Below are 13,270 nucleotides of genomic sequence, written 5' to 3'. Positions count from 1 at the left end.
TAAATAAAGGAAAGAAGGGGTCATGGATTAAGGGAGAGCCACTACTTCAAAAATTGGTGCTCTCTACAAACCGGTTAAGGGTTTGGGACCTGCAGGTGCTGCCTACACCTGTGTGCGTTGCAGTCGTGCCTGTTGCCACTGAGCAAAACGGGGAGAGCTGCTTTGTCGAACGCGGCGTGTTAAAGCACGTGCCGCTGCCTGGAAGAAAAGCACGGACTTCTTCCCTCGTGTGGGACTTCTTCCCTAGCGATCTGTGGTTTACCTGATGGTTTCCCATAAGCTGTGAATGTTTAAAAGAAAAAAAAAAAAAACAAAACCAAAACCCAACCCCAGCGTTGAGAGTGGTGAGGCAGATCCTCACCTGGGGACTCAGAATCAGCGGTGACATCACCATGCGAAGCATTGTGTGTGCTTCGGGTCGGGGCTGCTGCGAGCCTCGCAGCGGGGAGGGAGAGCGGATCCAGGGTGCCTCTGTGTCAGGCCTGTGCCCTGGTGGCTTCGTGAGCACTGAGGGTTTGACTCCTGTGTTCCCAGCTTTTGCTTGCGCACCTGCGGTGTGGCAGAGCCAGCGAGCTGCTTCCTCAGCTGGAGGAGGAAGAGGAGTGACCTCAACGTTGCCGAGGTAAAGCACAATTATTGAAAAGATTTGGCAAAGATGTGGGTTGTAGCAGCGCGGCTGCTGCAGCTGCAGCAGATCCTGGAGTATTGGAGAAGATAGAGAGGGGTTTCTTGGTGAAAAGAATGCTGTTAAAAGTGTTTTCATGCCAGAAATTAGGAGAAACGCCTCTGTTGTTTGACATCCTCTATTGACCTGGCACATTGGCATTACAGCGTACCCTGGCACGCTGTTTGTATGGAAAAAAAAGGTCTTTTAGTCAGGGCAGGCCAGAAACCTGCCTTGGCACTTCCACATCGCAGCAATGCTTACAGACCCTGCATCCTGGCTGCCAGGCCAGGATCTAAATCCGATGGTGCTGTTGGTAAACTGAAGCTCAGGAAGCGCTTCTGGGTTTTTCTGTACTTCCATGTGAATTTTTACCCTCTGAAGATGGTGTATTAAGCTATTTTTGTAACAACAACTAGGTTTAAAAGCAGTTTCAGTTTAACATCTACATGCTTGGGTGTTATTAACAGAGCTTTGTATACTGAGCTGGTGCTTGGTAGGAGAAAAACCATAAATCTTCCCTGGGAAAGTTGGACCCCCTCAGCTACATACTGCTATGAGGAAACTCAGATGTAAGAACACACTTAAATAACACATCAGCAGAGCTGTTGTGCTCCTGACCACCAAAGGCACCTTTTTCCAACACCGTCGTACTGGAAGTTGATGCAGCTGGTTCCATCCTTAACGTGGGACTGTACAGTGCTGTAAAAGAAATATTTTTTCACAGCTTTGGAGAAAGTGAAGCAGAGAAAACCCCACCTAACCACTGATACCTGGACCCCAAACTGCCACAGACTGACAGCGATGCCCACTGGATATCTCCTGCTGCCTTCTGACTGCTCCAGCAGAAGTCCCGTTTGAATTAGCCAGCAGGTCCCTCTGAGTGGCTTTGCTGAAACTCCTGCCGTAGGAAGTATCCTACGGGAGCCAAGTTGCTAAACTGATGTGTGGTTTTCCCTTAACCCCCTCAGCCCTGACTTTGCAGCTCCTGACGACACTGCCAACGTGTGCAGTGTCACCGTGTGCCAACTAGGTGCCAGCTGCCATGGTTTATAGATTGTAAAATGAGTGATTTGGGACTCGTGAGCACTGAGAACAGGTTAGCAATTGCTTAAGAGCTTTACTTGTGTCGCTCTGGGGCAGGGAGATGGGTGAAACATCTTAGGCTTGAAAGTGATTCCCTGCAGAGGGACGTGCTCAGATCTGCACAACAGATCTGTCGTTTTGGTCACCTTATTAGATCCCTGCTTGAGAGGTTGCTTGCAAGAATCGATTCCTCTTCACCTTGATGTGTCAAGCTAAAGACAAATCTGTGCCGAAGCACTGTCTGATCAGACGAGTGCCTCAGTTCAGGATTGTTCTTGGACAGCTCCAGAAACACCAGGACGATCAGCGCCTTCAGGAACAGATTAATTGGATCTCGAGGCTGTCATAAAACAGGTCCCTGAAGTTTGAAGACTCTTCCAATAGTTTGGGCCAGCAAGGAGCAGCTGTAGCTGGCGGCTGCGGTAACTCGGGGCTCAGAGTCTCAGAGAGCGTGCTGAAAGGTGACCCCCCGCTGGCTGCTGGAGGAAGCTGAGGCAGCGTTCAGCTCTAACCTTTGCCTTCTTGGCTGTCATCTTTGCACTCCTGCTGTCAGTGGGTGTTGAGTGTCCTTCCCCCCAGCCTCAGCACGTGCCCTCAGATGTAGGCAGCGTTTAGCAGCTAGAATTCACTCCAATATAAAGAGTACAAATCATGCGTTTTCTGCTTTTGCTTTGGAACTCTTAGCTTGAGGTTTTCCTGCAGGCCATGAGGTTTCTTGCAGCAGCAGGGATGAGTTCTGTTAGCAAGAGGCTGTTCTGTGCTTCGACTGTGGGAAGATGAATGGTTACCCGTGCACCGTTAAATAGAACTTGACACCTAGCACACCGCACTTGCAGCCTGTGGGGTGCTTTAACAAGCAGGTAAATCAGCAGAGGCTGTTTTGCAGCCGGGGTGATGCTGGGTGATTAAAAAGCAGGGGCAGAACAAGGAGTTTCTAGTGTTTGTTCTTGCTTGTCATCTGACTCTCCACTTCCACTGTTCATTAGAAAAAAGAACAAAAACAAAACAAAACAAAACAAAACAAAACAAAACAAAACAAAACAAGGGGTAAGCATCTTAATATCTTTATTATAAATGGAAGGCACAAAACAGACCAGCTACAGAGACTGTCCAAGAGAAATACTTGGTGCTTTATAAACAAACAAGGAAGTACCCTTAGGTGGGTGTGATAATCCTCCTCTAATGCGTTTTTGGAGTGCAAAAATAGATTTGTTCTTGCTCTTCTCTCCAGGACAAAGGCAGAATAGGCAACTGCAAAGTTAGACCAGGGAGGTCAGTTTGTTCCATACTGAGAAAGACAAGCCTGTAAAACAAACTAGACAGATTTTCTTGGTACTATTCATCTTCCTTCAGCAAAGGCAAAGCTTATGACACTTGTTGGTGTGTGTATATATATTTATCCAGTGCTCTCACAACAAAATTTTGATTTGAAGAGGGCACACAGATCTGATTTTTTTTTTTTCTTTTCCAGTAACTAGTATAATAAGCACTGGTATTTTTGTATAAAAACAGAAAAATACAAAACAAAAGACTGAATATTATGTGGTATGCATGACATTAAAAAAAATGGTGGTTTCAAAGCAATATGTACCCTGGTGTGTTTGCCATATCCTAGAGTCCAGCTTAAAGTGCATCTGATCTGTATTGCATTTTGATATTAATCTCTGTGTACAATGTTTTGCATGTAATTTATATAGTTCTTGGGAGAAAAAAAAAAAAAAAGAATGAATTGTCAGTTAGCTTCTTCTGAGAAAACAGACTCCAAGCAGAGATATTACTCAAATCAGAAGTGGACGAGCAGTTGAGGGGTGGGAAAAGGGATACATATACAAAATTTAAAAATAAATAAATAAATAAATAAAACATGCTGGGGGTGGGGGAGAAGGGAAATGGTTTTGAATCAATAAAGCTTTGGCTGTTGAGCAGAAACAATGCGCGAGTGCATCCAGAGAATAAAATGTGCCCACATGTAACTGTGACGTCCTCAGTGTGTCCACCAGCTTGTGAAATCAATCCCACATCTTCTCGTGGTGCTGGATGAATGGCTGAGCTTCCCATCTGAGCAAGGCAGAGCGTGCAAGTAGGGCCTGCAGGGTGGAAAGAGGGATGGGGCTCAAGAAGCAAGCCCACTGCTATGACAGAGTCCCTATAGGCAGTGTGGGTTTTCTCTCTATGCAAGCCTCATTATTCAGAGGCAGAGTATGGCTTCGTCCATTCAAGGTCCAGAATCAGTTGTCAAATGCTAGCCAAAGCCAGTGGCTCCTGGGCTATGTGACAAACTAACCCTAGAGCAAAAACCCTCCTTGTCCTCTTACCTGGTGCCCTTTCTGCGATGCCTTTAGGGTGAGTCAAGGCTATGATCTCCACCTTCTGGGGCTGGTGTTTGAGCTATGTCCTACCTCAGTGCTGAGACTCTTTTGCCTCTGTAGAGGCCCTTTGCCATGACACGAGTGACGATGAGAACTAAAATCAGCTAGCCTCTGAAACGTTCTTGTTCCCAAGCACAGCTTTTTCACTGGATTGCTTGAACTCCTCGTTTTTGGCCGAGAAGCTATTGTTTCTCTGTGCCTTTAATAAGAGGCTTTCTCTGGAGCCAAGTCAGGATGGCAAGATTGAGCTGGGCAAGGCTATCGAGGAGGAAATTCAATCTTCCCAGCTGGGTGTCTGACCCTTGGAGCCCGGGCCAACTGATCTGAAGCGGCTGTAAAAGCTTTATTTCACAGCATCGCTGTCTTCCCTGCTCGCATTCTAGGCACGGTGTTTCTGCTGACAGCATCTTCCACCTCCTCAGCAGAAGCTGCTTCTGTCTTTAAACGTAGTACAGGCTGGACGCAAAGAAAGAAACTGCTAGCGGTACTTTTAGCTATTTAAATGGGGAGAAAAACAGCCACTGTTTCTTTCTTTGTCCAGGGCAGCCACGAATGCTTGCGTGACGTGGGCTCCTCTCCCACGTCCTTAATTGCCAAGCCGATAGCGGCTCTGGTGACGTGTCCCATGGGTGTCTGCGCAGTGACGGGGCTGCCTCACCCCTGTGTACCCCAGGACAGACATTTGGGGGGCTCTTTGCTGCTACCACAGGGCGCAACCTGCGGGTCCTGGGGCAGGCAGGATGAGTGCTGCTGGGCCCGGAGGGTAGGCCTGGCCTGAGAGGAGACAGTAAAGGAGGCAGGTTTGGGGCTTAAAGCAGGCTTGTCCTGCCCCAGCCTTCTCCAGAACCTGTGTGCCTGGCTCTGGAAAGCCGTGACAAGACATAAAATGACTCGCAGCTTGCCAAGAGAGCTGCGGTGGTGGAGGAATGGCCGCCTCAAGGGGCTGAGGCCAGGCACCATCACGGGCAGGACTCGAGAGACGAGGCACGATCTTGGCACAGACAGAGAAGGGAAGGGGAAGCACTGCTCTGCTGGCCCTGAGCGGTGCAGCCCCAGGAGAAAAGAAAAATCTGTGTTTCCTTCCGCTGATGTCCACGCTGAAGGTGCAGAAGGGTTCCGTGCTGTTGCTTGGGTCAGCCTTGTTGCCAGGTTGGGAATGTTTAGCCTCCCGGTGCTTCGGTGCTGTTGGGCTGCACTCAGAGTGTGAGCTCTGGGCGTTATTTCTCAACTACTGCGTTATTGGAGCGTACAGACCCGAGATATTCTGCGGATAGGTGATTTAAGCCACGTCAGAAACACCGCTGTGGCATGTGCCAGCGTCGGACGCCCGTTCGACTGATCGGGCGGAGCAGGTGAATTGAATTTGGTGCTGGATGGCAAGGTGGTGTTGGGAGAAGAGCTAGGCTAAGGAGAGCTTCCTCTTGCTCTACCCCTTCCCATCTCAAATGGCCGCTTCCTGGGGAGATGGGTTCGTTGGGAGGTTAACTACAACGTTACAGTGAGGATGAGGAATCCTCTTTAGTCCCGTAGGTATTTGCTGCCAGGCGGCAGCGTTGATTTCAGAAATTGTATTTCAAAAGGGAAAAAGAAAGGAAATCTGTATTCTTTGACATACTCTCTTTTCTCGGAGAGTAGATGTAGGAGCTTCAGCAGTGCCCTTCCTCCAGAAACGATTCCCAGTGTCTGCTCAGACACTGAGGAGGAAAATGGAGGAGAGCCACCCGCTATAAATAAAGGAAAGAAGGGGTCATGGATTAAGGGAGAGCCACTACTTCAAAAATTGGTGCTCTCTACAAACCGGTTAAGGGTTTGGGACCTGCAGGTGCTGCCTACACCTGTGTGCGTTGCAGTCGTGCCTGTTGCCACTGAGCAAAACGGGGAGAGCTGCTTTGTCGAACGCGGCGTGTTAAAGCACGTGCCGCTGCCTGGAAGAAAAGCACGGACTTCTTCCCTCGTGTGGGACTTCTTCCCTAGCGATCTGTGGTTTACCTGATGGTTTCCCATAAGCTGTGAATGTTTAAAAGAAAAAAAAAAAAAACAAAACCAAAACCCAACCCCAGCGTTGAGAGTGGTGAGGCAGATCCTCACCTGGGGACTCAGAATCAGCGGTGACATCACCATGCGAAGCATTGTGTGCGCTTCGGGTCGGGGCTGCTGCGAGCCTCGCAGCGGGGAGGGAGAGCGGATCCAGGGTGCCTCTGTGTCAGGCCTGTGCCCTGGTGGCTTCGTGAGCACTGAGGGTTTGACTCCTGTGTTCCCAGCTTTTGCTTGCGCACCTGCGGTGTGGCAGAGCCAGCGAGCTGCTTCCTCAGCTGGAGGAGGAAGAGGAGTGACCTCAACGTTGCCGAGGTAAAGCACAATTATTGAAAAGATTTGGCAAAGATGTGGGTTGTAGCAGCGCGGCTGCTGCAGCTGCAGCAGATCCTGGAGTATTGGAGAAGATAGAGAGGGGTTTCTTGGTGAAAAGAATGCTGTTAAAAGTGTTTTCATGCCAGAAATTAGGAGAAACGCCTCTGTTGTTTGACATCCTCTATTGACCTGGCACATTGGCATTACAGCGTACCCTGGCACGCTGTTTGTATGGAAAAAAAAGGTCTTTTAGTCAGGGCAGGCCAGAAACCTGCCTTGGCACTTCCACATCGCAGCAATGCTTACAGACCCTGCATCCTGGCTGCCAGGCCAGGATCTAAATCCGATGGTGCTGTTGGTAAACTGAAGCTCAGGAAGCGCTTCTGGGTTTTTCTGTACTTCCATGTGAATTTTTACCCTCTGAAGATGGTGTATTAAGCTATTTTTGTAACAACAACTAGGTTTAAAAGCAGTTTCAGTTTAACATCTACATGCTTGGGTGTTATTAACAGAGCTTTGTATACTGAGCTGGTGCTTGGTAGGAGAAAAACCATAAATCTTCCCTGGGAAAGTTGGACCCCCTCAGCTACATACTGCTATGAGGAAACTCAGATGTAAGAACACACTTAAATAACACATCAGCAGAGCTGTTGTGCTCCTGACCACCAAAGGCACCTTTTTCCAACACCGTCGTACTGGAAGTTGATGCAGCTGGTTCCATCCTTAACGTGGGACTGTACAGTGCTGTAAAAGAAATATTTTTTCACAGCTTTGGAGAAAGTGAAGCAGAGAAAACCCCACCTAACCACTGATACCTGGACCCCAAACTGCCACAGACTGACAGCGATGCCCACTGGATATCTCCTGCTGCCTTCTGACTGCTCCAGCAGAAGTCCCGTTTGAATTAGCCAGCAGGTCCCTCTGAGTGGCTTTGCTGAAACTCCTGCCGTAGGAAGTATCCTACGGGAGCCAAGTTGCTAAACTGATGTGTGGTTTTCCCTTAACCCCCTCAGCCCTGACTTTGCAGCTCCTGACGACACTGCCAACGTGTGCAGTGTCACCGTGTGCCAACTAGGTGCCAGCTGCCATGGTTTATAGATTGTAAAATGAGTGATTTGGGACTCGTGAGCACTGAGAACAGGTTAGCAATTGCTTAAGAGCTTTACTTGTGTCGCTCTGGGGCAGGGAGATGGGTGAAACATCTTAGGCTTGAAAGTGATTCCCTGCAGAGGGACGTGCTCAGATCTGCACAACAGATCTGTCGTTTTGGTCACCTTATTAGATCCCTGCTTGAGAGGTTGCTTGCAAGAATCGATTCCTCTTCACCTTGATGTGTCAAGCTAAAGACAAATCTGTGCCGAAGCACTGTCTGATCAGACGAGTGCCTCAGTTCAGGATTGTTCTTGGACAGCTCCAGAAACACCAGGACGATCAGCGCCTTCAGGAACAGATTAATTGGATCTCGAGGCTGTCATAAAACAGGTCCCTGAAGTTTGAAGACTCTTCCAATAGTTTGGGCCAGCAAGGAGCAGCTGTAGCTGGCGGCTGCGGTAACTCGGGGCTCAGAGTCTCAGAGAGCGTGCTGAAAGGTGACCCCCCGCTGGCTGCTGGAGGAAGCTGAGGCAGCGTTCAGCTCTAACCTTTGCCTTCTTGGCTGTCATCTTTGCACTCCTGCTGTCAGTGGGTGTTGAGTGTCCTTCCCCCCAGCCTCAGCACGTGCCCTCAGATGTAGGCAGCGTTTAGCAGCTAGAATTCACTCCAATATAAAGAGTACAAATCATGCGTTTTCTGCTTTTGCTTTGGAACTCTTAGCTTGAGGTTTTCCTGCAGGCCATGAGGTTTCTTGCAGCAGCAGGGATGAGTTCTGTTAGCAAGAGGCTGTTCTGTGCTTCGACTGTGGGAAGATGAATGGTTACCCGTGCACCGTTAAATAGAACTTGACACCTAGCACACCGCACTTGCAGCCTGTGGGGTGCTTTAACAAGCAGGTAAATCAGCAGAGGCTGTTTTGCAGCCGGGGTGATGCTGGGTGATTAAAAAGCAGGGGCAGAACAAGGAGTTTCTAGTGTTTGTTCTTGCTTGTCATCTGACTCTCCACTTCCACTGTTCGTTAGAAAAAAGAACAAAAACAAAACAAAACAAAACAAAACAAAACAAAACAAAACAAAACAAGGGGTAAGCATCTTAATATCTTTATTATAAATGGAAGGCACAAAACAGACCAGCTACAGAGACTGTCCAAGAGAAATACTTGGTGCTTTATAAACAAACAAGGAAGTACCCTTAGGTGGGTGTGATAATCCTCCTCTAATGCGTTTTTGGAGTGCAAAAATAATAGATTTGTTCTTGCTCTTCTCTCCAGGACAAAGGCAGAATAGGCAACTGCAAAGTTAGACCAGGGAGGTCAGTTTGTTCCATACTGAGAAAGACAAGCCTGTAAAACAAACTAGACAGATTTTCTTGGTACTATTCATCTTCCTTCAGCAAAGGCAAAGCTTATGACACTTGTTGGTGTGTGTATATATATTTATCCAGTGCTCTCACAACAAAATTTTGATTGAAGAGGGCACACAGATCTGATTTTTTTTTTCTTTTCCAGTAACTAGTATAATAAGCACTGGTATTTTTGTATAAAAACAGAAAAATACAAAACAAAAGACTGAATATTATGTGGTATGCATGACATTAAAAAAAATGGTGGTTTCAAAGCAATATGTACCCTGGTGTGTTTGCCATATCCTAGAGTCCAGCTTAAAGTGCATCTGATCTGTATTGCATTTTGATATTAATCTCTGTGTACAATGTTTTGCATGTAATTTATATAGTTCTTGGGAGAAAAAAAAAAAAAAAAAAGAATGAATTGTCAGTTAGCTTCTTCTGAGAAAACAGACTCCAAGCAGAGATATTACTCAAATCAGAAGTGGACGAGCAGTTGAGGGGTGGGAAAAGGGATACATATACAAAATTTAAAAATAAATAAATAAATAATAAAACATGCTGGGGGTGGGGGAGAAGGGAAATGGTTTTGAATCAATAAAGCTTTGGCTGTTGAGCAGAAACAATGCGCGAGTGCATCCAGAGAATAAAATGTGCCCACATGTAACTGTGACGTCCTCAGTGTGTCCACCAGCTTGTGAAATCAATCCCACATCTTCTCGTGGTGCTGGATGAATGGCTGAGCTTCCCATCTGAGCAAGGCAGAGCGTGCAAGTAGGGCCTGCAGGGTGGAAAGAGGGATGGGGCTCAAGAAGCAAGCCCACTGCTATGACAGAGTCCCTATAGGCAGTGTGGGTTTTCTCTCTATGCAAGCCTCATTATTCAGAGGCAGAGTATGGCTTCGTCCATTCAAGGTCCAGAATCAGTTGTCAAATGCTAGCCAAAGCCAGTGGCTCCTGGGCTATGTGACAAACTAACCCTAGAGCAAAAACCCTCCTTGTCCTCTTACCTGGTGCCCTTTCTGCGATGCCTTTAGGGTGAGTCAAGGCTATGATCTCCACCTTCTGGGGCTGGTGTTTGAGCTATGTCCTACCTCAGTGCTGAGACTCTTTTGCCTCTGTAGAGGCCCTTTGCCATGACACGAGTGACGATGAGAACTAAAATCAACTAGCCTCTGAAACGTTCTTGTTCCCAAGCACAGCTTTTTCACTGGATTGCTTGAACTCCTCGTTTTTGGCCGAGAAGCTATTGTTTCTCTGTGCCTTTAATAAGAGGCTTTCTCTGGAGCCAAGTCAGGATGGCAAGATTGAGCTGGGCAAGGCTATCGAGGAGGAAATTCAATCTTCCCAGCTGGGTGTCTGACCCTTGGAGCCCGGGCCAACTGATCTGAAGCGGCTGTAAAAGCTTTATTTCACAGCATCGCTGTCTTCCCTGCTCGCATTCTAGGCACGGTGTTTCTGCTGACAGCATCTTCCACCTCCTCAGCAGAAGCTGCTTCTGTCTTTAAACGTAGTACAGGCTGGACGCAAAGAAAGAAACTGCTAGCGGTACTTTTAGCTATTTAAATGGGGAGAAAAACAGCCACTGTTTCTTTCTTTGTCCAGGGCAGCCACGAATGCTTGCGTGACGTGGGCTCCTCTCCCACGTCCTTAATTGCCAAGCCGATAGCGGCTCTGGTGACGTGTCCCATGGGTGTCTGCGCAGTGACAGGGCTGCCTCACCCCTGTGTACCCCAGGACAGACATTTGGGGGGCTCTTTGCTGCTACCACAGGGCGCAACCTGCGGGTCCTGGGGCAGGCAGGATGAGTGCTGCTGGGCCCGGAGGGTAGGCCTGGCCTGAGAGGAGACAGTAAAGGAGGCAGGTTTGGGGCTTAAAGCAGGCTTGTCCTGCCCCAGCCTTCTCCAGAACCTGTGTGCCTGGCTCTGGAAAGCCGTGACAAGACATAAAATGACTCGCAGCTTGCCAAGAGAGCTGCGGTGGTGGAGGAATGGCCGCCTCAAGGGGCTGAGGCCAGGCACCATCACGGGCAGGACTCGAGAGACGAGGCACGATCTTGGCACAGACAGAGAAGGGAAGGGGAAGCACTGCTCTGCTGGCCCTGAGCGGTGCAGCCCCAGGAGAAAAGAAAAATCTGTGTTTCCTTCCGCTGATGTCCACGCTGAAGGTGCAGAAGGGTTCCGTGCTGTTGCTTGGGTCAGCCTTGTTGCCAGGTTGGGAATGTTTAGCCTCCCGGTGCTTCGGTGCTGTTGGGCTGCACTCAGAGTGTGAGCTCTGGGCGTTATTTCTCAACTACTGCGTTATTGGAGCGTACAGACCCGAGATATTCTGCGGATAGGTGATTTAAGCCACGTCAGAAACACCGCTGTGGCATGTGCCAGCGTCGGACGCCCGTTCGACTGATCGGGCGGAGCAGGTGAATTGAATTTGGTGCTGGATGGCAAGGTGGTGTTGGGAGAAGAGCTAGGCTAAGGAGAGCTTCCTCTTGCTCTACCCCTTCCCATCTCAAATGGCCGCTTCCTGGGGAGATGGGTTCGTTGGGAGGTTAACTACAACGTTACAGTGAGGATGAGGAATCCTCTTTAGTCCCGTAGGTATTTGCTGCCAGGCGGCAGCGTTGATTTCAGAAATTGTATTTCAAAAGGGAAAAAGAAAGGAAATCTGTATTCTTTGACATACTCTCTTTTCTCGGAGAGTAGATGTAGGAGCTTCAGCAGTGCCCTTCCTCCAGAAACGATTCCCAGTGTCTGCTCAGACACTGAGGAGGAAAATGGAGGAGAGCCACCCGCTATAAATAAAGGAAAGAAGGGGTCATGGATTAAGGGAGAGCCACTACTTCAAAAATTGGTGCTCTCTACAAACCGGTTAAGGGTTTGGGACCTGCAGGTGCTGCCTACACCTGTGTGCGTTGCAGTCGTGCCTGTTGCCACTGAGCAAAACGGGGAGAGCTGCTTTGTCGAACGCGGCGTGTTAAAGCACGTGCCGCTGCCTGGAAGAAAAGCACGGACTTCTTCCCTCGTGTGGGACTTCTTCCCTAGCGATCTGTGGTTTACCTGATGGTTTCCCATAAGCTGTGAATGTTTAAAAGAAAAAAAAAAAACAAAACCAAAACCCAACCCCAGCGTTGAGAGTGGTGAGGCAGATCCTCACCTGGGGACTCAGAATCAGCGGTGACATCACCATGCGAAGCATTGTGTGCGCTTCGGGTCGGGGCTGCTGCGAGCCTCGCAGCGGGGAGGGAGAGCGGATCCGGGTTGCCTCTGTGTCAGGCCTGTGCCCTGGTGGCTTCGTGAGCACTGAGAGTTTGACTCCTGTGTTCCCAGCTTTTGCTTGCGCACCTGCGGTGTGGCAGAGCCAGCGAGCTGCTTCCTCAGCTGGAGGAGGAAGAGGAGTGACCTCAACGTTGCCGAGGTAAAGCACAATTATTGAAAAGATTTGGCAAAGATGTGGGTTGTAGCAGCGCGGCTGCTGCAGCTGCAGCAGATCCTGGAGTATTGGAGAAGATAGAGAGGGGTTTCTTGGTGAAAAGAATGCTGTTAAAAGTGTTTTCATGCCAGAAATTAGGAGAAACGCCTCTGTTGTTTGACATCCTCTATTGACCTGGCACATTGGCATTACAGCGTACCCTGGCACGCTGTTTGTATGGAAAAAAAAGGTCTTTTAGTCAGGGCAGGCCAGAAACCTGCCTTGGCACTTCCACATCGCAGCAATGCTTACAGACCCTGCATCCTGGCTGCCAGGCCAGGATCTAAATCCGATGGTGCTGTTGGTAAACTGAAGCTCAGGAAGCGCTTCTGGGTTTTTCTGTACTTCCATGTGAATTTTTACCCTCTGAAGATGGTGTATTAAGCTATTTTTGTAACAACAACTAGGTTTAAAAGCAGTTTCAGTTTAACATCTACATGCTTGGGTGTTATTAACAGAGCTTTGTATACTGAGCTGGTGCTTGGTAGGAGAAAAACCATAAATCTTCCCTGGGAAAGTTGGACCCCCTCAGCTACATACTGCTATGAGGAAACTCAGATGTAAGAACACACTTAAATAACACATCAGCAGAGCTGTTGTGCTCCTGACCACCAAAGGCACCTTTTTCCAACACCGTCGTACTGGAAGTTGATGCAGCTGGTTCCATCCTTAACGTGGGACTGTACAGTGCTGTAAAAGAAATATTTTTTCACAGCTTTGGAGAAAGTGAAGCAGAGAAAACCCCACCTAACCACTGATACCTGGACCCCAAACTGCCACAGACTGACAGCGATGCCCACTGGATATCTCCTGCTGCCTTCTGACTGCTCCAGCAGAAGTCCCGTTTGAATTAGCCAGCAGGTCCCTCTGAGTGGCTTTGCTGAAACTCCTGCCCTAGGAAG

The sequence above is a fragment of the Anas acuta genome, unplaced genomic scaffold (assembly GCF_963932015.1).
Source record: "Anas acuta unplaced genomic scaffold, bAnaAcu1.1 SCAFFOLD_52, whole genome shotgun sequence".
Lineage (NCBI taxonomy): Eukaryota > Metazoa > Chordata > Aves > Anseriformes > Anatidae > Anas > Anas acuta.
Note: the sequence above shows the minus strand (reverse complement) of the source record.